The 23,756-nt window shown below is 39.4% G+C and overlaps 1 protein-coding gene and 1 non-coding gene across 2 annotated transcripts in view; both read right to left on the bottom strand.

The window, feature by feature from the left end:
- Positions 1 to 23,756, bottom strand: part of MAGI2 (membrane associated guanylate kinase, WW and PDZ domain containing 2) — a 1,549,501-nt gene that overhangs the window by 1,331,861 nt on the left and 193,884 nt on the right. The gene's annotated exons all lie outside the window — the stretch shown is intronic.
- LOC142457435 (U2 spliceosomal RNA) lies at positions 20,108 to 20,298 on the bottom strand. The gene has a single exon (XR_012786181.1). It is a non-coding gene; the product is annotated as a U2 spliceosomal RNA (small nuclear RNA).

Here is a 23,756-nt window from a genome sequence, read left to right as displayed (position 1 = left end):
GATTCAGTGACCTTATGCAGGGTTTCTTAGGCTATCGTCTTGACAGGGAGCAGATTGCCTCATCTTTTCCCCTTGGAGTAGCTAGTCAGATTTGAACTGTCAACCATGTAATCATCCAAAACTTACGTGACACAGCCAACAGACTTCTTTCCATATTAATTAGCAACCAAAATGTCAAGAAAATGCTACTTTTTCAAACACTTTTCCAATAGGTTTAGTGGGTTCACTTACACTACCTGCAGTTTTAAAATGTAAACACTTATGAACAGCAATGAATTATTTTTGCACAAGGTGCTGGAATATATATAAAGTATATAATACAAAAGGTGAAGACTAAATATAACATATTTAGGTAGTAAGCTAACTTCTACTTTTCTAAAATCAATTTAACCCATATACTGGAAAGCGCATACACTAAATATATTTGTATATACAATTTCCTCCGGCCTGAATTAGAAAGCATATCCATTAAATATGCCAATTATTATTAACTATATCCTTTTCCCTTTGCTTTCATCAGCCACTTGTCTGTCAGTTTGTCACACTGCGTGGTGGTTTGCATGTTGCCGTGAGGCTGGGAGCGATGCCACTGGTACATCAAATGCCATCAAGGTCACTCAAGGTTTCAGGGGGAACGTCCAGACTAAGAACAGACTTGAAAGCAAGAATTGGCTCTCTGCTTCTGAGAGATTAGCCAGTGGAAACCTGATGACTAGCAGCCAAGCCTTATGAGCTATAAGGCAGAAGATGAACTCCTCGCATTGGCTGTTGCTCAAATGGAGAGATGTCTCCTCAAATCAGGGTCAACCGCCATGACTTGGATGGAGTAAAGCTCTCAGGACCTTAATTTGCTGATAAGTCATAACTCAAAATGAGAAGAAACAGATACCAGCATCTAGTAATAGCCAGAATGTGGAATGTAAGAAGTATTACTCTAGGCAAATACAAAGTCATCAAAAATCATGTGTAACACATAAAGATGAATATCCCAGGCATTAATTAGTGAGCTAAGATAGACCGGTGTTGGTCATCTTGAACTAGAAAATGATATGGCTATTACACTGCAAATGACAGATTTAAGAGCAATAAGCTATATTACTCACATTTATTGTCAAAAAAGAAAAAAAATACACTTCAAGATCTATGTTAAAGTACGATGTTGTCGGTGATAAATAATATTTATAAAAGGAAGTCTAATTAATACAACTATTATTCAAATTGACATGCCAATCACTAAAGCTACTGATGAAGAAATTGAAGAGTTGTAGCAACTTCTTCAGTCTGCAGTCTGAAGTTGATCAAACATGCAATTCTGATACATTGAAAATAATTGTGATTGGAATGTGGAAGCTGGAAACAAAGAGAAAGGAATAATAGGTGGAAAATATGGCCTTGGGGAAGCTAGCCTAATTGCAGCACCAACCGTTGGCCTTCATGTAATAAAAAAAATGTTTTTAATTATAATAAAGTACATTGTCTTATAATGTAGCTCATTGATATTATAGTACTTTAGAAAAATCCACATATAGTTAAAATAGTTATAGAATATATCTAGAAGGCACATATACTTATGCTCATATATAAAATATAAATTAATTGCTATTGAATTGAATCTGACTTACTGTGAACCCATTTGTTGGAGTAGAACTGCCCCACAGGTTTTCCCAGCCTGTCAATCATTTAGAAAAGCGACTGCCACATCTTTCTACTTCAGTGCAGCTGGTGGGTTCAAACTGCTGACTGCAGTTAACTGTGCCACCAAAGCTATATGTGGGTGTGTATAATGACTTATCAAATGGAATCAGTAATGTTCTTAAATTCTGCCTAGTTTTCTAAAGTAAAAATATATTTAAATGTATTTAATTCCTTTAATTTGCTAGCTTGAATTGGTTCATATCAAGTCTTTGAATACCATTTCAAAATCCTAGTGTTTACGATTACAGTGTGGCAGGCATCATCAATAAATCATCAATGCAATTGGCAGCTTTCAACAAGATCAGAGATATTGCAAGGTCAAAGTTCTTGGGACCACGTGAAAACAATTTCAATTTCTAGATCACCTAAGGATTCCTAGGTGAAGAAATGATAAGTATGCAGGTACATTAGTATTTTTTTTTACTGAATGGTGCCCATGTCTTTTTGCTCTCAACAGTTAGAAAGGAGTGGGGCAGGAGAAATGTGCAATGGGTTGAATAGTTGTCACTATCTACAGCAGCCTTTGAGTTCAATGCAAATTCTGTGATGGATGATTTGTCTGAAATTTGAAATGCCAAAGAGTCAGAGTATGATCTTTGACAAGAGAACATAAGTTTAATCAACATCTTAATCATATATATTGCCTTATTTCATAGCCTTTAAAAACATCAACAACTACCCCGAATATTTTAAATATCTTTGAACATCAAAGATTGCCACAAATTGGTTGTGTCCACATTGATTTTAAAGTAAGATACAATCTGTCATGTATTGTGCATGTCAAGAGTGGGAGAGACATAGCTTTGTAAAGCACACACACTGTGTCCTGATATAGCTGAGCAGACAACACTCAATCAACTGTGGAAGAAATTTAATAGAGACATATACAAAGTGTTATTAGAATCTCTACCCAGAGAGTCTTTTGTTAAACTCCAAGAAAAACAGATTGTTCCTCTGGTATAGTCAGTGCTCAATCCCAACTGATCAATGAGGAGAGAAATCTAACTTTATTGAATAGCTTTATTGTATGTCTCACAATTTCCCATATCAAATAAATCCTTTCCCTTTAACCAGACCATTCTCCTCAACATCATTAATCATATGTCACTCATTCCTCTATCTTTCCTTAGGGAGCCATTTCCTCCTCACTTGTAACTAATAGTTATTGAAAGATTACTTGGGTCAGGAGCTTCTTAAAGAACTTTGCTTGTGTCCCTACATGTAAACCTCACAGTAACTGTAACAAGTGGGAACTACTGAATCCCTATTTTTCCCTGGCAGGGGTCCCCCTGCCCTAGAATTCTGACCTTGGCTTTTTAAGCTGCCTGGAAAGTCCCTCCCTCCTGTCCTTCCAGATAGATTCGGACATTGAATCTATTGGTTTGGGTATAACAGCAAATTTTCCATTTCTATTTGACAACCAAAAAACCCTGCACCCACATTTCATCAAGCAAAGTCAGCTATGTGAGCTAAATGGGTAGGAAGTCAAATCCTCCCCAAAGGCAGGTCCAGTTGGACGGGCTTAGTAAGGACTGCAAGTGGTTGGTTACTGTCTCTTCCAAGTGAATGACACGTCACCTTCTCAATATGGCCTTCTTTCTGATCACCAACTGTGAAAGTTCCTGTCTCTTTCTCATGTATGTGTACAAGCACGCACACACACACACACACACACACACACACAACCTACTCCCTCCAGTGCTTTATTTCTAAGATTAACATTATTTTCATCATCTTACCCTCTATATTATCACTATTCAAGATAAATGTATAATTCAAATCTTTCTAGCTATCACATTATTAAAAAGCAGGCAAAATTGAATTCACTAATATAATTTACACAATTTGTCTAAAATATCATTATATCAACATGTCATTAATATAAAATCTTTAAAGTTTTTTTTAACAAGGTTTTTGTTTTTAAATTTTCAAGTTCTATTGGGCGTGTTATACTTATGCAGCATCTCAGTGTGGACTTGCCATATTTAAAGTACTCAATAGTCACGTGCCCTGGTGGCATAGTAGTGACAAGTTGGGCTGTGGTCCTCAAGGTTGGCAGTTTGAAACCACCAGATAGTTTGTGGGAGAAAGACAGGACTAGCTACTCTTGTAAACAGTTACAGTCTCAGAAGCTCACAGAGGCTGTTCTACCCTGTCCTCTGGGGTTACATAATTTGCAAGTATATGTCTGTATTGTCTTTACCATTATAGGATGTAAACCATATGATGATATGAATTTTTATCTTGTCTACATAAGAACCCTTATGACTACCACAGAGCCTAGAATATAGTTCATGTTCAATAAATAGTTGTTGAATTATTTATTCTCATTCTAGCTCCCAAACCTTCTAGAGCAGTGGTTCTCAACCTGTGGGTCGCAACCCTTTTGGGGATTGAACGACTCTTTCACAGGGGTCGCCCGATTCATAACAGTAGCAAAATTACAGTTATAAATAATTTTATAGTTGGGGGGACACCATACCATGAGGAATTGTATTAAAGGGTTGCAGCATTAGGAAGGTTGAGAACCACTGTTCTAGAGGAAAGAATACTAATTTCTGCCTAAAATTTTATTTCTGTTAAAGCCTAATCCCAAAGTTTTAATTTACCATGATTCTCTTAAAGCTTTTTTCTATCCTAAACTACTGTGATGATCGAGAATAATCACTTTGAATTTTTTAGGAAGATTAAAGAGCCAATATCTTTACCTAAATTTATAGGTCACCCTATTGCTCCAATTGTTGAAGATTTTTCTCATTTTCCATGATAAAACTCTCATGGAAACTACGTATGATTTAATATTTAGCCTCTAAATTGCCATGCAGCCCCAGGCTGGACATAAACACAGAACATATAGACACTAACAGAGTTCTCATGTCAGATAGTTCAATCTCCCATTTTTCAAGACCCAGCTTGTTACTTCCATGATTTCCCTATTAAAACACAAATACTTCTAAGAGAAGGTGGGTCAAACTATGAGTTATCTATAATACTGACAAAGAATATTTTATTGACTTAGGGGAATATTTACATAAAAGGATTTAACCACTTCGCTTTGGCCCAGCTATGTAGACCTAAGTAAATTAATGAAAGCTTTTGGATTGTAAAGATAACTTTTTCCTGTATTGTTCTTGGAAATGATGGCTTTGATTTCATTATAGGTTAGTATCAACTGTTTTAACTGATGGGTTAGTGAAAGGATCAGCATTTTCCAAATTAAAATAGAAACCTTTGAAAACAAAATAATACAGAACTCTCTATTTCAATACATTAAATCGTTTGTAAGAATCAAACCTACATTCATGCTATTCTTCATGAAAATGAATTTTCATGAGTTTCAGACTACTTAACTGATAAAAGAAAACCTCCAATGAGTGCCGACTCTCTGAAAACTCCTGGAAATGTTCACTCCCTTCAGTTATTATATCTTGGACTGCACTTCATTCTCATCCAACTCCTCTATGGGAAAATGCCTTTAAATCATAGCCCCAAATCTCAACTATCCCTCCTGTGCACTATATACCATGAGAAGGTACTGATTCTGTTGAGCTGTGAACTCCCATCCAAATTAGACTTTTAAAGTAGCATTTTAAGGGAACTAGCAGTCAGTGTGGCTGCGTATTGGCTCCACCGTGGGCTACTAATCACAAAGTCAACAGTTCAAAACCACACCATCTCCTTAGGAGAAAGACAAGGTTTTCTGCTCCCATAATGAGTTACCTTCTTGGAAAGGGACAGCTCTGTTCTGACCTGTGGAATCACTATAAATTAAAATTGATCCAATGGCATTGAGTTTGAGTTTTTGGAGTATTCATTGTAAGAAGCCCTGGGAATGTACTGATTATCTCAGCTGCTAAGCAAAAGGTCAGTTGTTCATACCTACCAATGACTCCATGGAAGAAAGTTGTGACAGTCTGACTTTCTAAAGACTACAGGCTTGGAATCCCTATGAGGAATGCTGTCACATGCTGTAGGGGTGCTAGAAGTTAGAATCAACTCTCGCAATGGCCTGATTTTTTTAAAACATCATTCAATGTATTTTTTTTGTGGGCCAGAGAGATATATGAAACATTTTAGCCCAAGTTCAGGGCAAATCAAAGATTTTATTTCTCCTCCTTCCTCCCCTTGGAATTTGCATCTAAAGTATACCTAATGAACAAATATTTCTTGTGGATATATTCATTGCCCACCATTCCCATCCTGCCCCAAGGCAAAGGAATTAAATGTAGAAGCTCATGATCTCATGTTTTGAGGTCTGTAAGTTAAGTTTTTTGCCTAATTAAACTACTCACAAACTCACTGCCATTGGTTTGATTCCAACTCATTTACAACCCTATGTAAGATTTCTGAGGTGGTAAAACTTATCATTTATCTTTTGTCTGTGCATGTATATTGAAGAATACCAAAAGTTAATAAGTTAATAAGATCTACGAAGGAGATCTTGCTGCCACATTTGGGGCTGGAGCAAAACCAAAGACTAAATGGAAGGTATCTCCACATTCCAAAGTGACTTGTTATGTTACCTAGGTAGGACAGGTAAAAGATGACTAAATCTTCTTTATTGGTTACATTTTATGACAACTTAAACCTTTGTGAAAGTGTAGGACTATAGTCCAACCCATCAATCAGGTAACAGCCTGATGATATCTCCTGAAGCTTGTCGTCTTTTGATAAGACAGACAATGAGAATTTATCTCTCTGTTTCTGACCCTTTGTCTTTCTCTTTGCTGGGACTCTGTGTCTTTCCCCAGGGTCCCCATGCACTGCCATGCTCCCACTGACCTTGCTTCTACACGACTCTGCACCTGTGGTCTCCTTGCCTCCTGCTTCACCTTTTGGCATCATCAGTCTCCAACTACATGAGTCTGAAGAGGCCTCTGCTAGCAAAGGACGCCTAGAATTGAGTTGGACTGGGCTGGAGCTCCATGATAAAAAATTACATATTAATATAAAATTCTTTCTTACAGTTCTATGAGTGTCATTGGCTTTGTTTCTCTAGATAACCGAGTCAAATTCCCTATGAACCATTTGACTTAAATGACAACAGTATTGGGTTAGGATGTACACATTGCTCTGAGAAGTGAGCATATTAATAATATACAGTAAACTTTCCAAATATCATCATGCTAATATCTTTGAGTAACATCTTTTCAAAATTAAGCACATATTCAAAACAAAACAAAACAAAATAACACCATCATAGCGTCTTTTGCAACTTATACTGACCATCTACAGATTTTCTGAGGCTATAAATCTTTATGGCTATAAAACTTTCTCCCGAGGAGTGGCTGCGGGTTTGAACCACCAGCCTTTAGGTTAGCAGCCCTGTGCTTAACTACTAGCACCCTCAGTGCTCACTGAATATATGCTGGCCTGGAGTTGTTTCCCGCTATGTGACCAGGTCATGGATGTTTCTGTGACCCCACCTTCAGCTGATGTAAGGTTTTAGTGACAGTTCTAAGTGTGCTTGTGCTTGACTCACTCGTCTGGCATCATCTACCCCCCAATATTCAAATTCCACAGCCAAGTGTCTGTGTGGCGCTTAGAAATATACACGCATGCACATGAACACAACACCAACAGAGCAGCCATCTCAAATGCTTCCTGGTCACAGGTTGTTAGCGGCTACCATTTTAAAGAGTGTAGTAGCACTCTCATCTAAGAATTCCCACCACTGAATTCTCACAACCGTCAGTGCATTCTGCCAAAAACCACTCAAATTCATCTCTAGTGTAAGAACTGAGTTACTTTTTTAAACTCTTATGAAAAATTGGTTAAGGTATATTTTTTGTTATTTTTCTCTTTTTAAAAAATTAATGTATGTGTTTAACTTATTATTCAAAAATACATTTATATTTTAGCACATATAAATATATATATAAATGTAAATAATATTTTCTATCAGAGATGTTCCATATCTAGTTTTAATTATTCTTCTAACATCTATCTGACATAAATATACCATTTTTGATATGAAGAAAACAGAGCTAAACAAGATTAGATCAGTTCATATAAATCTGTGGTTCAATCTAAAACAGAGACCCTAAACCCATGGTACTCAGGGTTTGGTTTCCTGATCGGTTACATCGCCATTGTCTAGAAACTTACTAAAAATGCAAAGTCTAGTCTCTACTCTAAACGTAATCAGTATTCTAAAGAGCTTTCCAAGTGATTCTCATCCTCACGTATGTTTAAAAGTCACTTTCTAAGCCACTGTAGCACACTGCTTCTTCCTGATAAATACATAATTGGGAAAATACACAAAACATTACAAAGTATATAAATTCATCCATCTTTGAATTATTTAGAGCAAAAGTGTAAACAGTGGGCATCCTAAATTTCCTTCTAGTGTTATCCATTTTTCTTTTTAGTGCCTGTATATGCAAGAATCCATATGTGAGTACACTCATGATGCAAATGTGTTTTACATTATATAGTACGTTTGTACAAATATAGAGTGTATATGTGCATGCCCAAATACGTATGTATGGTGTCCATATACTCAGGTATCCACTTAGAATGCAAGGTTATAGTCTCTGCTCCTTTTGAAATACTTAGTATTATTTCATGTACACATCAGATTTTTGTTGCTGTTTGGGGGAAAATACACAGCAAAATATGAGTGCACTTCTCCAAGTGCAAGTCCGTGACGGTGGTCATTCTCCAATGCAAACATTCCTGCGGTGAGCTACTATCTTGAAGGAAGGCATTGGGCACAGGGAACTTGAGAAAGGCAGGCACTAAATAGAGACAACTGTGCACAGAGATTCAATTCACCGCGTTTCCTGAGACGTAAAGCTGGGATCTGTCAAAAGCCACATTTCTGCTTTTTTATCCCGGTTTAATCTTACATTTTCTTTATTGTCTGTTTTGTGCTGCTCTGTAAGCTGTTTCAAATGTGTACTGGCAATTTTACACATTAATGAACCTAGGGGGAATTTATCAAACTGGAAAATTACAGATAATAATTTTTATTATTTTTGGCAAGTTTACTTACTTTCTAACACGAAGAGAGAGCTCTCCTCGCTGCCAGTGTCCACGCTAACAAGGAGCCCCATCTCCAGAGACATGGGCTGAGTGGCAGGCATCGACGCGCTCAGTGCCCAGTTCCTTTCAGGACCCGGATTCCTCAGCCTGGATGGCGTCCAGTGGAACAGGGGCCTAGTTACTTAAATAAAATATTCTACTCTGCATGCTCATCTGTCCCTTCCCGTCCCCTCCTCTCCTTTCTGATCAGTTCATCTAGAAAGTCTACATTTACTTTCTGGTGTGAATCTTGCTGATATCAGTCACCATGGGAGCTAAATTTATCACAAGCTAAAAACGATACCTTCACTCTTCAAATCATCACAGTGCCATTTGTACCCCAAATTACTATATAACACACTTCTGATTGCCCAAAGAAGACTAAGACTATCTGGTGACTGAGCAGATAAAATGACAATACTCGCCTATTCTCCACTGCTAATTTCCCCTGCAGGGGGTAAGGAAAAGTGGGATTTGATTAGCTAAAATGGGCAGTTGTCCAGGTGACAGGATCTGAGATGGTTCGGAGGGGGGTGGGATGAACAGGATTTTGAACCAGTTTATTCTGATTTGACCTCTTAGAATAGAAATGAAAGTTGTCAGCATGGGTATCAAATTGGAACTAACCCATTGGAAGCCCTAGAAATAGCTTAATCCATCGCCCTCCATGATGAGAGAAGAATTCTAGCACATTACTGAAATTTGTATAACCTCTTCAAAACTTATTTTACAACGTAACCACCTGGTATTGTGGAAACTTATGAAGTATTTGGCCTAGGTGACAATGGTGAAGGCGAAAGCCAGCCTTTGGGAATGCTGTTAGGGATTGAATTGTCCCCACGGCCAGCCCAAAACATACGGGAAAGTCCTAATGCCGGGCACCTGTAAACATGATCTTGTTTGGAAATAGTATGTTTTCAGACAGAGACAGTGGGTCTGGATGCCACTTGGGTGGTGTTTGTTTTCTACGCTAGGAGAATGGACACAGAAGATAGACAGGAACCATGCCCATATGACACAGCCACAAGCCAGTGAGTACGAGGGAACGCCACCAGCTGCCTGCAAAGAAGGGAATGGCTCCCCTCTCAGAGCCCTTAGAAGAAATCCGTCTCACCAATAACGTGCTGTGGTTGCAGGTCTCTGACCGGTATATCTGAGCAGCAGTCAGATTAAAAAAATATTCTGGCCTTAGCCACCCACCTATTTTTCTTGGTATTTTGATAGGCAGCCCTAGGAATTAACGGAGCAAATGTGAGTGTGTTAGGAAAGGCACGGATCCGAACTCACCTAGTACCTCGTGCAGAACAGATACGACGAAAACATTCCCAGCAGCAAGACTTCAGTGGACAGAAATCCATCTGGATAGCTAAAACTACTTATACCAGTGTTTGTCTGTATTGCCAGCGGCTAATAACAGTTTTATCTTCCTGCGCTGAGTCAATATTCTCTACCAACATGACAGATGCATCAAAATTGACAATATCTGGAACTGCCATGCAGAAAATTACACAACAGGACCAACTCAGATTAATGCACCCATCAGCATGGTAAACTCAACACAGATCTCAAATACAGCTTAATACCAATTCATGTCAATGAGCTGAGGGCACTCACTGGCGACATCATTAAGAAGCGATCTTAACCCTGGAAATGACGACTTTTGGCATCTTCCGAAATGAACTAGGCCTCAAAGTCATATTATTCATGACCACTCTGCCAATTTTATAGAGATAATAAAACCGAAATTCATTTATTTCGTTTTCCGATCGACACTCCAGAGATGGGGTGCAGTAGCAAGGACATGTTCAAAGCAGATTTCTCGATGATTCTCTGTGCTTCCCCTTTCATCTCAGTGGACCTACTCAGGGCTGGCAGGCTGTGGGGCCTCAGAGTTGCCGTGTGGCTAGCAGTTTGACAATGTCCACACATGGACCAACAGAAACAAGAAATACCCCCTAGCTGACTTCACAGGGGTGGCTGCCCTGACAGCCTCAACTCAGTGGCAGGGGCGCAGGCTCCATTGTGACCATGCTCAGTCTCCATTGCCTCTGTCCACTCCCGGGGAGTTTCAACCACATAGGAAATAATACCTGGTTTAAACAGCACTTAGACACAGTTCACGTTGTTTTTTTTAAATCCTCTACCCTCATCATTCCTATAATCAAGGGAAATGTTGGAGTTGACAAGGGAAGGGAGAAAAAGTAAATTTCACTAGCATTTTATTGGAGGTTGAACTCCCAGCTGGGAACTGAATTTACAGTACAAAAAAGCAGAAGGTAAATATACCAAAGTGAGGCCTTGCTAGCAATTCCCTCTGCTTTTTCAGACTCGCTTAATTGAAGTCCTACCAAGACAGAAATGATCACTTAGGAGCCACGTTTTAAAGGCATTTAATGGAGCAACTCCGTTCCTAGTGGAACTAACTTTTTAAAATAAAAGAGCAATAGCTAATAATTATTAGAGGTAAACAACAAAATTGGAACTCAGAGCTGCTCATTCCTCGTCTTTTGTGGAAATGCAGCCTGCTCAGAACACCAGAGGGGCAGGCTCTGAGGAGCTGGACCTTTTGCCAGGGCAGGGTTTTCCATGAAATCTCTTCTGCCCCCTCCACGCTCGCAGACACACTTTACACAGTCAATGTTGGACCGATGATTGAAAATAAATAATAAATATACAAATGACGGTGTGCCACATACATCCCACTCTTATCGTCTTTTCAGAATGTGAAACACTTGGGATGGGGTAAAAACAGAGATAATATTCAATACAGACATGGGCACACATTGGGTGCACCGTCAATTGACTATAGAGGGCTCTGGGTAGTAGCGGCTTGAGCTCAAAGACCAACATAAAGCTTGGTGGCTGACCCAATTCTGTGAAGATGGCAGCCAAGAAAACTCATGGTCAGTACTTCTCTGTGACTTGCTGGTCACAATAAGTAGGAATCAACTTAATAGTAACAGCTTGAATGTTTTGGGTTCTATATCGATGATCATTTACAGCGCTATTTTACTGACCTGTTTCCTTACAGAAGACAGTCAAAGGAATGGTCTTGTTGGCAGAGACTGAAGAAATCTGTAATCATCAGTTATAATTATGCCTCTTCTAAATCTTTTAATATTTCAGTAGGCATTCATCACTTACTCCCTTTGCAGGTACCACAGGCGTACAATGATGGATAAAACAGAATGTCTCAGAGAACACTTTCAAACGAATGACCGCATGCCACTGACATGTGAGGGGGCTTCACAAAGCTCCCGGGTCATGGAATGAAAGAGGGGGGCATTTCCCAAGGAACTTTACAAGCCCTTTGTGTATGCATACATCTTAATTTGACACTTGACATGCACCGATATTTCTGCTATTTGCCTTGTGACCCTGGAAAATATCTCTAAGGGTTCAGTTGTTCACCTGAAAGAGAACACACAACACCATATGGTGTCACTTAGCATTAGTTATGTTATGATGCTCTGCCCAGTGGCGCTGTTTTCCTTCTTAACAGCTTCCCAGGACTGGACGTTCACAACAGGCCACTGTGTCTTGAACCTGGTGTCCCCTCTGCTGACCCTCCTGACCCCACAGCAGGCCAGGGATCCGGGTCCTTTTCTCTCACGGCCTTTTGTGATGGTTACTTGGTTTCTTTTCATTGTGTCCTCTGTTTCTTGAGAATCAACCCAATGGCAGTGAATGGGATTGGGCTTCACAGACCCTGAGATTCATTCTCAACTCTGGGTTGCAATCCTGGTCTCTAAACATTTACCTTCAAAATACTGATTGGCCTCCGTGAACACCATTTTAACTTTCTTGCCTGGGATCCTTCAACCAATCCAGTCCACGGGGTGGCCATCTCCTCTCCCTGCTTTATTTCACAACCCTCAAATGTGCACTCTTTTATGCCATCCCATGCAGGTGAAGTCCGTCTCCACTGGACTGTCAGCTTCTTGAGTCGAGGGCCCATGTTTTATGTCACCAGGTTGTGTCCTGCCAGTCCATTTCTGAATCATATGAAATAACTGGAATCAGCCTTCCTTGTGTTCTGCCTTTATGAGGCCCTGGATGGCAACCTCTCAAAGACACAGTCAGAAGCCACATTAGCACTGGTGAACATAGACCTGTAAAGCAATTACATTATTTTCATGACAAATGATATTTTCATGGAGGTGATATACTTGCATGTGCTAGGAATTATAAAGAAGGTGAGAAAGAGAACACCCACCAATATGGATCTTGCGGTGTCGTGTCCAATGATTTTACTATATAACAGAAACAAGATACTTTAAATGATGCCATCTTGCACCCTCATTTAATTGATGAGAAACCAGCCTTTTAAGTTGTTAGTTTCAAAAAATGCTTCAGAACCTGGGCTGTGCACTGAGATCAGCTGGGAAAACCTTCTGAAACACATTGGTGACCAGCCCCATACCCCAACACACACTGGACACCGACCCAGCAGGCAGGCGATTGTGATTTAATGGGTTTGGAGTGGTTCCATGGCATTAGGAATTTTTTTTATTTTAAACTCACCAGGATATGTTAATGAGAACATATGGGCCAAAAATATCTTGATTTATATAATCCTGTTTTTTAAACAGAAAACAAGAAGTCAATTGTGATTTTAAACCACATGTGTAAAAACCAGTGGTTTTAAAACTTAGTTTTATATTTTATCAAATTTAAATTTGTATTTCATATCTCTATATTTTTAGATAGAGGGGCTTCAAGAAGTTCATGGGAACATGGAATTAAAAGATCATGAAAATGTCCCAAGAACCTTTAGAAGTTCCCTCCTATCTATGAAATGAAGTATGACATCCATGCCTTCAGTTCATGAAAACTGTTTTATCTACCAAACAGATGAGAGATCACAAGCCTATTTCTGAGTAACAGAACACAATAACACCCAGCCTCATCTAATCATTCTGGACCAAGAACGGCCCTTTAGGGTGTCACACTGTAACTCTTTGGGAAAACAGACTGCCTCATCACTCTCCAGCAGAGTCTGGCCTAACCTTCAGCCTGAACCTTAATGATATCCCACCACAGTTCAATGTTTTACCCACCTGGCCTTCTAGACTGCTGCTTTTAAGAAACACATTTGGACATTCTTCGTTCTAACCGATAGGTGGCACTAGAGATTCCTGTATTAAATTGTATGAGAACCTTTAAGTTGCACAAGCATTCATGGAATATATTTTATGGATACATCTAATAAAACACCATTACAAACTTCAGCTTGTGAAATTCATTTTTAATTTATCTGCATGCGTTTCATTTAAGTTCTCTTTAATTACTAGAATGCTTAGCATGATGAATTCTGAAACTCTGGATTGATTTAATGCCACCAGAAAGATTTTCTGTTTTGATCTTTAATTCGCTCACTGAACTTGCATCCATTTAATAGAAGCAACGAGGATTTTATTAGTGATAATATTGTTTTCAAAGTAGACAAAAGGCAAACAAAGGACCCCTTTCTAACAGACAATATCAAATTACAGGTATGATTTGTGAGCAACGTTATTGTTAGGTAAAATGCATTTTATTGGCATTAATAGTTTTTAGGATTCCTATATTATGAAATATAAAATCTATGCTAATCAAATGTGACAGGACACAATTATTTAAACAATATTTAGAGTCTTAGCTGGCAAATTAAGTGTTAATTCATCTATCTATCTATCTCATCTTAACCTCTCCTCTGAAAACCAGCTAGTGAATGCAAGAGTGAAACTATATACCACCAAAAACCCATCCAGTAGATTTTCCTTCATCTAATAGCAAGATCTTACAAATCCACTAAATGCCACACAAACTCTAGCCTAGATCTCTTCCTACAAGGGTTACTAAATTCCAATTATTTTGCTCATATTTCTAGTTTATTTGGGGGTAACCTGGGTACTCCTGCAATAGTTATGATTCATAGCTCAGGCAAACCAAGTCAGAGGAGTATTCTCGGCTGAATTCGTTTAACTAGTTTCTCACTTTTAAAGAAAAAAAAATGTCATGCACATAGAGATTTTGTTATTGTTGTTTAATTGTTTTATTTTTAAATTGGCCTTGAGGGGCATGCTAAAAGGAAGTCCTGAATCCTGAAACACCTCTTTTGGAGATGGCTAGTCAGTTAGCCACTAAAATGATTGTGGAATGACTAATTTAGATTGGGGAGCCAGCCTAGCTCTTTTAGTGCGCTGTCCCGGGGGTGCCAGGCAATGGCAGTGGTCGCCTGGAGACATCAGTTGCTTTTAAAGAGATTTGAGAGGAAATAAGATAGAAAGGTACAAAGTTCCTATTACTGTCTGAGGTTTTGAGCAACTCAGTTCTAGAATATCTAAAAATTGGGGTTTAGCAAAATGAGAATAAGAGGTGAAATTTAAGTAGGTTTTTATCTATTTCCCTAAAACTGACCACTTTGTTGTTAGGTTTGTGTCCAAAGCAAATTTTAATTTTACTTTCAGAATAAATGCAATATAAACGATGTTTCTTTCCACTTTCTTGGGGGAAAACCCATAACGATGTATAAATTACCAAGGGCACATGAGGGAGGGGTGAGAGGGGAGGGAGGGGAAAAAAAAGAGGACCTGATGCAAAGGGCTTAAGTGGAGAGCAAATGCTTTGAGAATGATTGGGGCAGGGAATGTATGGATGTGCTTTATACAATTGATGTATGTATATGTATGGATTGTGATAAGAGTTGTATGAGTCCCTAATAAAATGTTAAAAAAGAAAAGAGGAGAAAAAAAATGATTAGGGCAAAGAATGTACAGATGTGCTTTATACAATTGATGTATGTATATGTATGAACTGTGATAAGAGTTGTATGAGCCCCTAATAAATTGTTAAAAAAAAAGAAAAAAAAGAGAAAGTTCCACTTTACACACTTGTCCCCCAAATACCTCCTCTCCTACGTTTTCCACAATGCATTTTCCTATGCAATACCCCACTGGTCACTTTGAAATATGTTCCACTTAGAAAAGGACTACTAATTAAGAGGAAAAACAACAGAAACCTCTAATTCAACCACCATGAGTCAGTTCGCCTGAGCGGAAGTGCTCCCCCTGGGGTCAAAGGCTTTCACTTCTTGCTGCGCCTAAGACTCACCTGGACACAGGTGAGCAGATTAACCAAGGAGAACCTAAGACGTCCAGTTGCATGTGAATTTCAGAAAGCAATGAACAGTTTTGGAGCATATGCCCCAAGTGGTATTTGGGATATGTCTATGCCAAAAGAGTCACTGCTCAACTGAAATTCAAACGTAACTGGCCAGACTCTATTGTATCTAACGGGGGTAGGGTGGGGGGGAGGGGTGTAGGGGTGTGGGGAGGTTTGTTATAGGACAGATACCTGGGGCTGCCCTCAGGCTTTCTGAGTCAGGAACTCCGGTGTAAGGGCCAAGAAGTTCTTGACGGCTTCCCAGCTGATACCAATGATCCTAGTCTGGAGAATCACTTTTGTTTAAAATTACACAGATCTTAACAGTTTAAGTTCTCAAACAACAACAACAACAACAACAAAACACCCTAACGTTTTACTATCAGGTGTGCTGCCTAGTAGCTTCATCATCTGAAGCATTTTTTTTTTTGGTCCACAATAAGCTTCACTCTCCCTATGGGAAAATATTCAAATGTTGACAGTATTCGTAATGATGACGCACAATGTAGAATGTTCAGCAGCATGGAAAGTAAGTGCTCAAATGTTGTCACAATTTCTTCATGGATGAAAGCATTTTATTTGCTATCTAAATCCTCAGAGTGTGCTCTGTGGAACCCAAGAACGGTGGCAAGTCAGCGTGTCCTTAATAAGAGAACACAGTACGCGGGAGACTTTCCTATAAAATAGGAACTCTTGTGGCATAGGGGCTATGCATTGGGCTCTGAACCACAAGGTCAGCTGTGTGAAACCACCAGTTACTCAGAGGGAAGGAAGATGGGCTTTCTACTCCCATAAAGTCAGTCTCAGAAACTCACAGGGGCAGTTCTACCCTATCTTATCGGGTTGTTATGAGTTGGCATCGACTCGACAGCAGTCGGGCATGCAGTATATAAGAATATGCCATTACTACCTGCAATTGACAATGTGAAACGCATTCCGTACTTTGCTAAACCTTTAACACGTAGGAAAAGAAAGTGGAACTGCAAAGTTGGGCTAGAAGGCTATTTTCTAAATGTACCTGCCCGTGAACCCCTCCACTTCCAAGAGAAGCAATATAAACATCCAGTTTTTCCAGTTTAGAAAATAGTGTCATGGTTCAAGGACATTTCAATGCAAATGGTATAATTACAAACATAATTACAGTGACCGAAAATGCCACATGGAAGAAAAGGTTTCCCTCAATTACTGTCGGTATCTAACTGAAGGAGGTGGTAATGCATTCATATATTCATTAATTTAGCACATTTATTGAGTGTCTAAATAACATATACATTGTTTTGTGTGCTAAGCGAATGAGAAAGAGGTAAAACTACTAGTTGGAAGTCACCTACAGTGTATTAAAATGCGTGGGTACTAAAAACAATGGGCACTACCCACACTTTACCATAAATAGTATTAATCTCCCCTAGTTCCTTATCTTCATGATTCTGAGAGTAACTATTGTGGTCTTGCTGAGAGGCACTGGGATAGAATGGAAAGACCAAGACTTTGAGAGGTGACTGGACCTATTTGACTGTCCTACTGCCTACAACCTATGTGGCCTTGGGGAATAAAAAAAACCAAAAAAACAAAACCTGATTTCTTTGAATGTCTCTTTCCTCGTTTATAAAATAAGAATAATCAAAACCTATTCCCCACACCTACTCTGAGCTAGGGAAGAAAGAAACAGAGCGGGGGAAGTGAAGGCGTGTACAATGAACAGTCCTCAAGCCGTCATTCGGAGCCCAGGCCAGTGAAGTGCCCCAGCATGCCTTGCTGAGTCCCTTTGCTCGCTGCAGGTTGCTCTCTAAACTGTGAAGGTAACAAGCTCTTCTGAGGTGGTACATCCTCATGAAGATCGCTTCCATTGTTATTCTTGCTTGTTAATAAAACCTGGTACATTGACTTTTCCATTATCTTTTGCCAAAAATAAGTACATCTTATTTATTTCTGTACTATTGGCAATCGATCACCTTGTCTTGAATGTCTTCCTCAAATTAGACTGTTGTGGTATCATTAATTATCTACCTTTGATAAACCACTCTTTTCTGAATAGAAACAAAGTAGCATGCCTGCGCGACTGCTAGCACTTGCCCCAAGTAACAGTAACACTCCATGGTGGCATCATTGAACCAGAGCAACATGTTTACTAGCTGGGAGGAGTCTAGAAGGGCATTGGAATGTCCCCACAGGCTGTGGCTCAGAAAATCAAGCCACCTTCCTTGGCGTTTGGGAAGAGTGGCTTCTTTTGGAACATCACTGAGTACATCGGAGCATCTGCGTCGTTCCTCAAGTAAATCAATAGCCCTCTCGAGTCAAAAGCCACATTTGCTTCCACCTCTTCAGTCTGAATTACATGACATCGACTTTTACTACAATGCAAAATTTATGATGCTGGTGCTTCACTGAGTTAACGAAAAAGTATCAATGCTGAATTGTAACGAGGAAGCCTTAGAAGGCACTAATCTAATCTTTAGAACAGTGTGCCAGACATGCTGGTGGTATCACATACATGCTACCAGGATCACCATCAGAATTCTGTAATTAACTTAACACATTTTGATGTACAACCTGAATATCATGGAAATTAGGAAGGGGTTTTTATTTTTTTAGCATTACTTTAATAAATAACTAGTGTTGTGGAATTTATATATACTTAGCAAAAAGCGGTATGATATAGGCTATTCAGAAGCAGAATAGGCCTGGATCTCTGCCTTGGAGGCACAAATAAGAAGATTCAGAGAATTATATAAATATTTAAATCCTGATCTGGAACAAGGACTTAGAGAAGGCTTCCACAGCACAATGAGTTTATCTGGCATACCCAGTTACTCGGGGAGCTGCTGACAGATACTTGAAACCCACCAAAGCCACTTAGGGATACCGACCTGGCAATCTTTTTCTGAAAGCACACTATCTGAAAACTCTGTGAAGTTCTTTACTCTGAAAGCATGAGCCCTCGTGAGTTCGAAGGGACCCAAGGACAACTGGCTAAATGAAAATGGGAAGGCATTACATGTGATATTAAACAAAACCCCAAAGCATATCCATTGCCAGGCAGTTGATACCAACTCATAGTGATCCTATGTGGGGTTCCCAACACAGTAAATCTTTACTGGAGAAGATGACTTCATATTTCTCCCAAGGAGTGACTGGTGGCTTTGAACTTGAGTCCGGCCTTGAGGTTATCAATCCAACTGTGACCTGACAAGTACAGCCAGTGAAATACTAACAGCTATCAATGAAGATAAGGAAAATATGTTGGCTGAAAGAAGACATTGAAAACCAGACTATGACTGAGATGGTGTCCTGGAGATATTAGCAAATATTAAGATCAACTGGCTCCAGTCTGTGGATGGTGATAGAATTTAGGCTTTAGACACCATCAGAAAGTTCTTGTAGAGGGCGATAGTCAGATGAGAGACAGGTTTGGGGAAATTTTACCATATGGCATGGGATCAGGGTTGAAAGATGTATTGGGAGGTTGATGCATTAACATCAATGTTTGCTTTCAACAGTCACTGGGACTTAAAGGCGATTCTAAAGACATAATGAATAATAAAAATAAGACTAACTTACAAAGCGAATTTCTGAAGGAGTCTCTCCCAGATGTCACTTAAAATAGGTGATGTGTCTGTTTAGAAATATGCATCTAGGAGCCAGTCCTACAGAGATGGCAGAGCCGGCAATAAAATGCATGAACTGAAGAAATCAGTGTGCACTGACCAAGCAAAGCATGAGAGCTCAGACTCAGAGATGGCTACTGGTTCGGGGTGAATGAAGTTGTCAGGCTGTGTGTCCATCTAGAACAGCAGATCTTAAACTTAATGATTATTCACACTACAGAGTCCATGGATGTCGAGTTCAAACTGTGAATTTTGTATATTTGACCACGGCCCATATTACTGTAAACGACCCCGAAGCCACATGGAGACACAGGGTCTGGCAAATAATGGCTTCCCTATGGTGCTCTGCGTTTAGATTGCTTTCGGATCTGAAAAGTGATCTTCATTCTTCCTTTGCAGTTATCTTCAGGCTCCTAACACTAATAATACTAATAGAAAAGAATTACAACTTTAAAATGACTGCTGAGTCACCACTTCCGATTAGGAGGTGGGCCATTTTCCCCCGTAGATAACTTTCAAAAGTATCTGGGGTAAAATGAACCTTAAGGAAAAGCAGGCAACCTTTATTGCTATACTGTGTCATCATGTTGGATGTCTTCTTTTTTCTTTCTTCTTTCTTTTTTTTTAATCCCCCGAAGGGGTGCACCGTTGCTGAAAGTACTGCAATACCAGGTTGATGCGTGGAGTGGACAGAACAAGCTCCTATTCCATCTCCCTGCTCCAAATATCCATTTAATATATTGTCCTTGGATAGAGGACATAACAGATATTAAACTGATAAGAACAGACACTGCACTTGATCTTAGCCAAAAGGCCAAGAAGCGATGTGTTGGATGTCTTCTGAATGCAGGTATCTTCAATAGATCCATGACTGTTTCATTTAAAGTGGTCACCAACTTGGCAAGTTTTTTATACTATACAAATTCTTAACTCTATAATATGAAACCATGTTAGAAAGTTCCTTATTTAAATCTTGAGTAAATAGTAAAAGAATTAACTAGTTCCCCAATCGCAATTAAATTACAAGGTAGAAGTATAATTTGTATCATTCCTGTGAGGTGTCTGTTTTTTTTCACAATTTCCTCCAATTATACCAACTAGAAATCTTTTGATGGATAAATTATATAATAATGGAAATGGAAAAATCTATGTGAACAAAGAGAGTTACCAAAGAGATCTGTTGTTTTGTTTGTTTAGAATTAAAAGACTACAGGACACTCCAGATATGTTTAACCCATTTCTTCTTCAGAAAAGTTTATGAAAAAAATCTCTAAGTTGGATAGCATTAGTCTCAGTAAACATTTTTCATTTTAATAGTAACATAGAGCACCTTGGAGACATTGTAAAATCTTATACCTCCAGTTCCCTCTGGTGGCAGAACATACAAAGTGAGATTGTCAGCAACTCGGGCAAGGGCTGTGGACATGCTTGCATTTATAGCCAGGAGGTGCTAAGGGACACAAAGGGTTTCTTCTTCAGGATTCTGGTGGCTGTGGAAAAGGCTACCCCTACAGCCTGGGATCAAATAAAGGCTGTTTAGGATGGAAAAGAAAGTATTTTAATATTTTGTTGTCTTATATTTTTCTGCAGCATAGATAAAAGCAAGTTAATTTGCGTTGCAATTTTCAGATCAATGAATCTATTCCATATCATGGGCCCAGACTTAACAAAAGTAGGGGAAAGAATAAAGAAAGATATTACAAGAGGGACCAGTTACCAAAGAGAACCCTCACTTTCCCGGTCTCCAGAGGAGCCTCTCGCAGAGCAGCAGGGCATCATGGGACAAGGTGCCAGACAGAAGGTTTCTTTCTTTCCTATTCCTTTCAAAACCAGAGGTATTTCAGGTAAATTGAACTTATTGAGATTTGAAAAGTTTAAAGGAATTAGACATGGTTCCTAGCTGGTGAGGTAAAAGAGTAAGGATTTTACCCAACTTCCGACTCTCCTTTGGAATTTGGTACATTACATACAACTGCAGTTTGGGGATCTGAAGCTAGGAAGGACAACAGAAAGTCGTAGTTACAGTGTGGTAAAGGCATTTGCTGTAAAGAGTTTCAGATATGACTAAATGTCTGAACACATTCTATCTTCTGTAATATGAAGCTTAAATTTGATACAGTCAACTGTATCTCCTGAATCATGTGTGCTTTTGCTGTTGAATCCTGAAGCCAATAAATCTGTAGGATTATGTATCCCTCGGGGTTCAGAAATTTTAATAAGCCAATAGGAAAGGGTTTGACTTCAAAACTCCGAATCCAGTCATTTGGGGTAAAATCTCAGTGGAAAAAAACATAAAGACATCAGACATGATAGGTATTCTGTCATCTATAGATCCTCACTTTTCAACTTTCTTAATATAAAAACAGAAAGAGAGGCAAAGGGTGACTACAGTTTATTTGAATAAGGTTTACTGTTTACCTCTGCAAGACTCATTGCCCTTTTAAATCCCCTCCTTCGAATTGCTATTGTCTCAGCCTTGTTTACCTTCTGCTGAGGGGCCTTTAGAGAACGTGGATTTCCCAAGCAATCATAAAGGGTCTCATCCAATCATGGAGGTAGAGGGCAAGCTGTGACTATGGCCAATAAAACATGAGAGAGAGAGAGAGAGAGAGAGAGAGAGAGTGTGTGCGTGTGTGTGTTGGGGGGGTGTGTCTCTTGAGAGGCCCTGAGAACCTTTTCTTTGTTTTTAAAGAGGTACCAGAGGAAAACATTTGAATTCTTAATGCAATCACCTAGTTCTGGGCTTTTTATGTATGAAAATCATCTCATTTTTCAGACCTCCTTTACAATGTTTATGCTCGTTGTTGTCAGGTACTATGGAGACCATTCTGACTCACAGTGATCCCATGTGCAATGGAATGAAACTCTGCTAAATGCATGCTACCTGATGTAACCAAGTTCTCTTCTAGCTTTTAATAGAGCCAGGCTGGTGGTGGCTCCAGTTCCTTCAAGTTGCTTTTGACTCATGGTGACCTTGGATGTATGCAGGAGGCTCGCTCCATCGAGTTTTCAAAGCTTGGGATGCAGGTCCTCAGGCCTGCCATCTAATGTGCCCTGTGGTAGTTACACAATTTCATGTCAACTTAATAGGTTACAGGGGTGGAGTCTAGCCTGTCCATCAGGTCAGTCTGATTGATGCCTCCTTTGTTGGTGTAGCCTTTTTGTGAGGACTGAGGGAGTTTTCCTCTCTTCTCCCTGGAGGGAAGACACATTCTCTCTACCTGTGTCACCATTTCTGGTAACAAGCCGCATGGAGCCAAACTGGTGGCAGCCAGAGCCTTGGAGATTCATCCACTGCCATTGGATCCACAGGACTTTGAATGAACCAGCCTGCAATCTTCCTGCATTCGGCATCATTGCTTGTACTGCATGAGTCTGAAGAGGAGATCATGGGCTATTAGCAGACATTTGGCTAATATCTAACTTATTGACGTGATCTGGACTGGGCTGGAGCGTTTTATTAATGCACAATTACTTCTTGATATAAAATTATCTCTTTTATTTTTTGCTTTAAAAACATCCTTTTATTGGGGGATCAATAACTCTTATCACAATCCATACAAACATCAATTGTATAAAGCACATTTGTATATTTGTTGCCTTCATCATTCTCAAAACATTTGCTCTCCACGTAAGCCTCTGGCATCAGCTAGTTTTTTCCCCTGCCTCCCCGTTCCCTAATGAACCCTTGATAATTTATAACTTATTATTTTGTCGTATCTTACACTGTTTGATGGGTTGAGGGAGGGTGGAGTGGAAAGGGGGAACCAATACAAGGATCTACATATAACCTTCTCCCTGGGAGACAGACAACAGAAAAGTGGGTAAAGGGAGACTTCAGATAAAATTCTCTCTTGTACATATATGAGTGTCAATGAATTTGTTTTCTAGTCTACCTGGACTCACACAGCCCTGGATAAATTTGAATCACTCACTATTTGGCTAACAGTTGGGGGCTTAAGCACTTGCATCACCCAGACACTCAGTACGATGCTATCATGTTAGCTTAGGTCATGTTTGTCTTTATGAGCCTCCTGCATGATAGGTAGATCCATGCATCACAGACCTACTTACTCATATCTACAGCCCCTTACCTTGTAAATAGGTAGGCAGTTAGAAAATGTAAATACATATAAAAACAAAAGCATAGCTTCAGTTTTCAAATACCTTCTTCTGTGGTACCCCAAATGGACCTGGGCACCCCACTGGAGCACACACTTTGATTAATGGCTCCATACTTGGGGGTTTTCATGATTTTCACCCCCAAGCCCATACACACATAAT

This window comes from Tenrec ecaudatus, chromosome 9 (assembly GCF_050624435.1).
Source record: "Tenrec ecaudatus isolate mTenEca1 chromosome 9, mTenEca1.hap1, whole genome shotgun sequence".
NCBI classification, from domain to species: Eukaryota; Metazoa; Chordata; class Mammalia; order Afrosoricida; family Tenrecidae; genus Tenrec; species Tenrec ecaudatus.
This window is presented reverse-complemented; position numbering and strand designations above follow the sequence as displayed.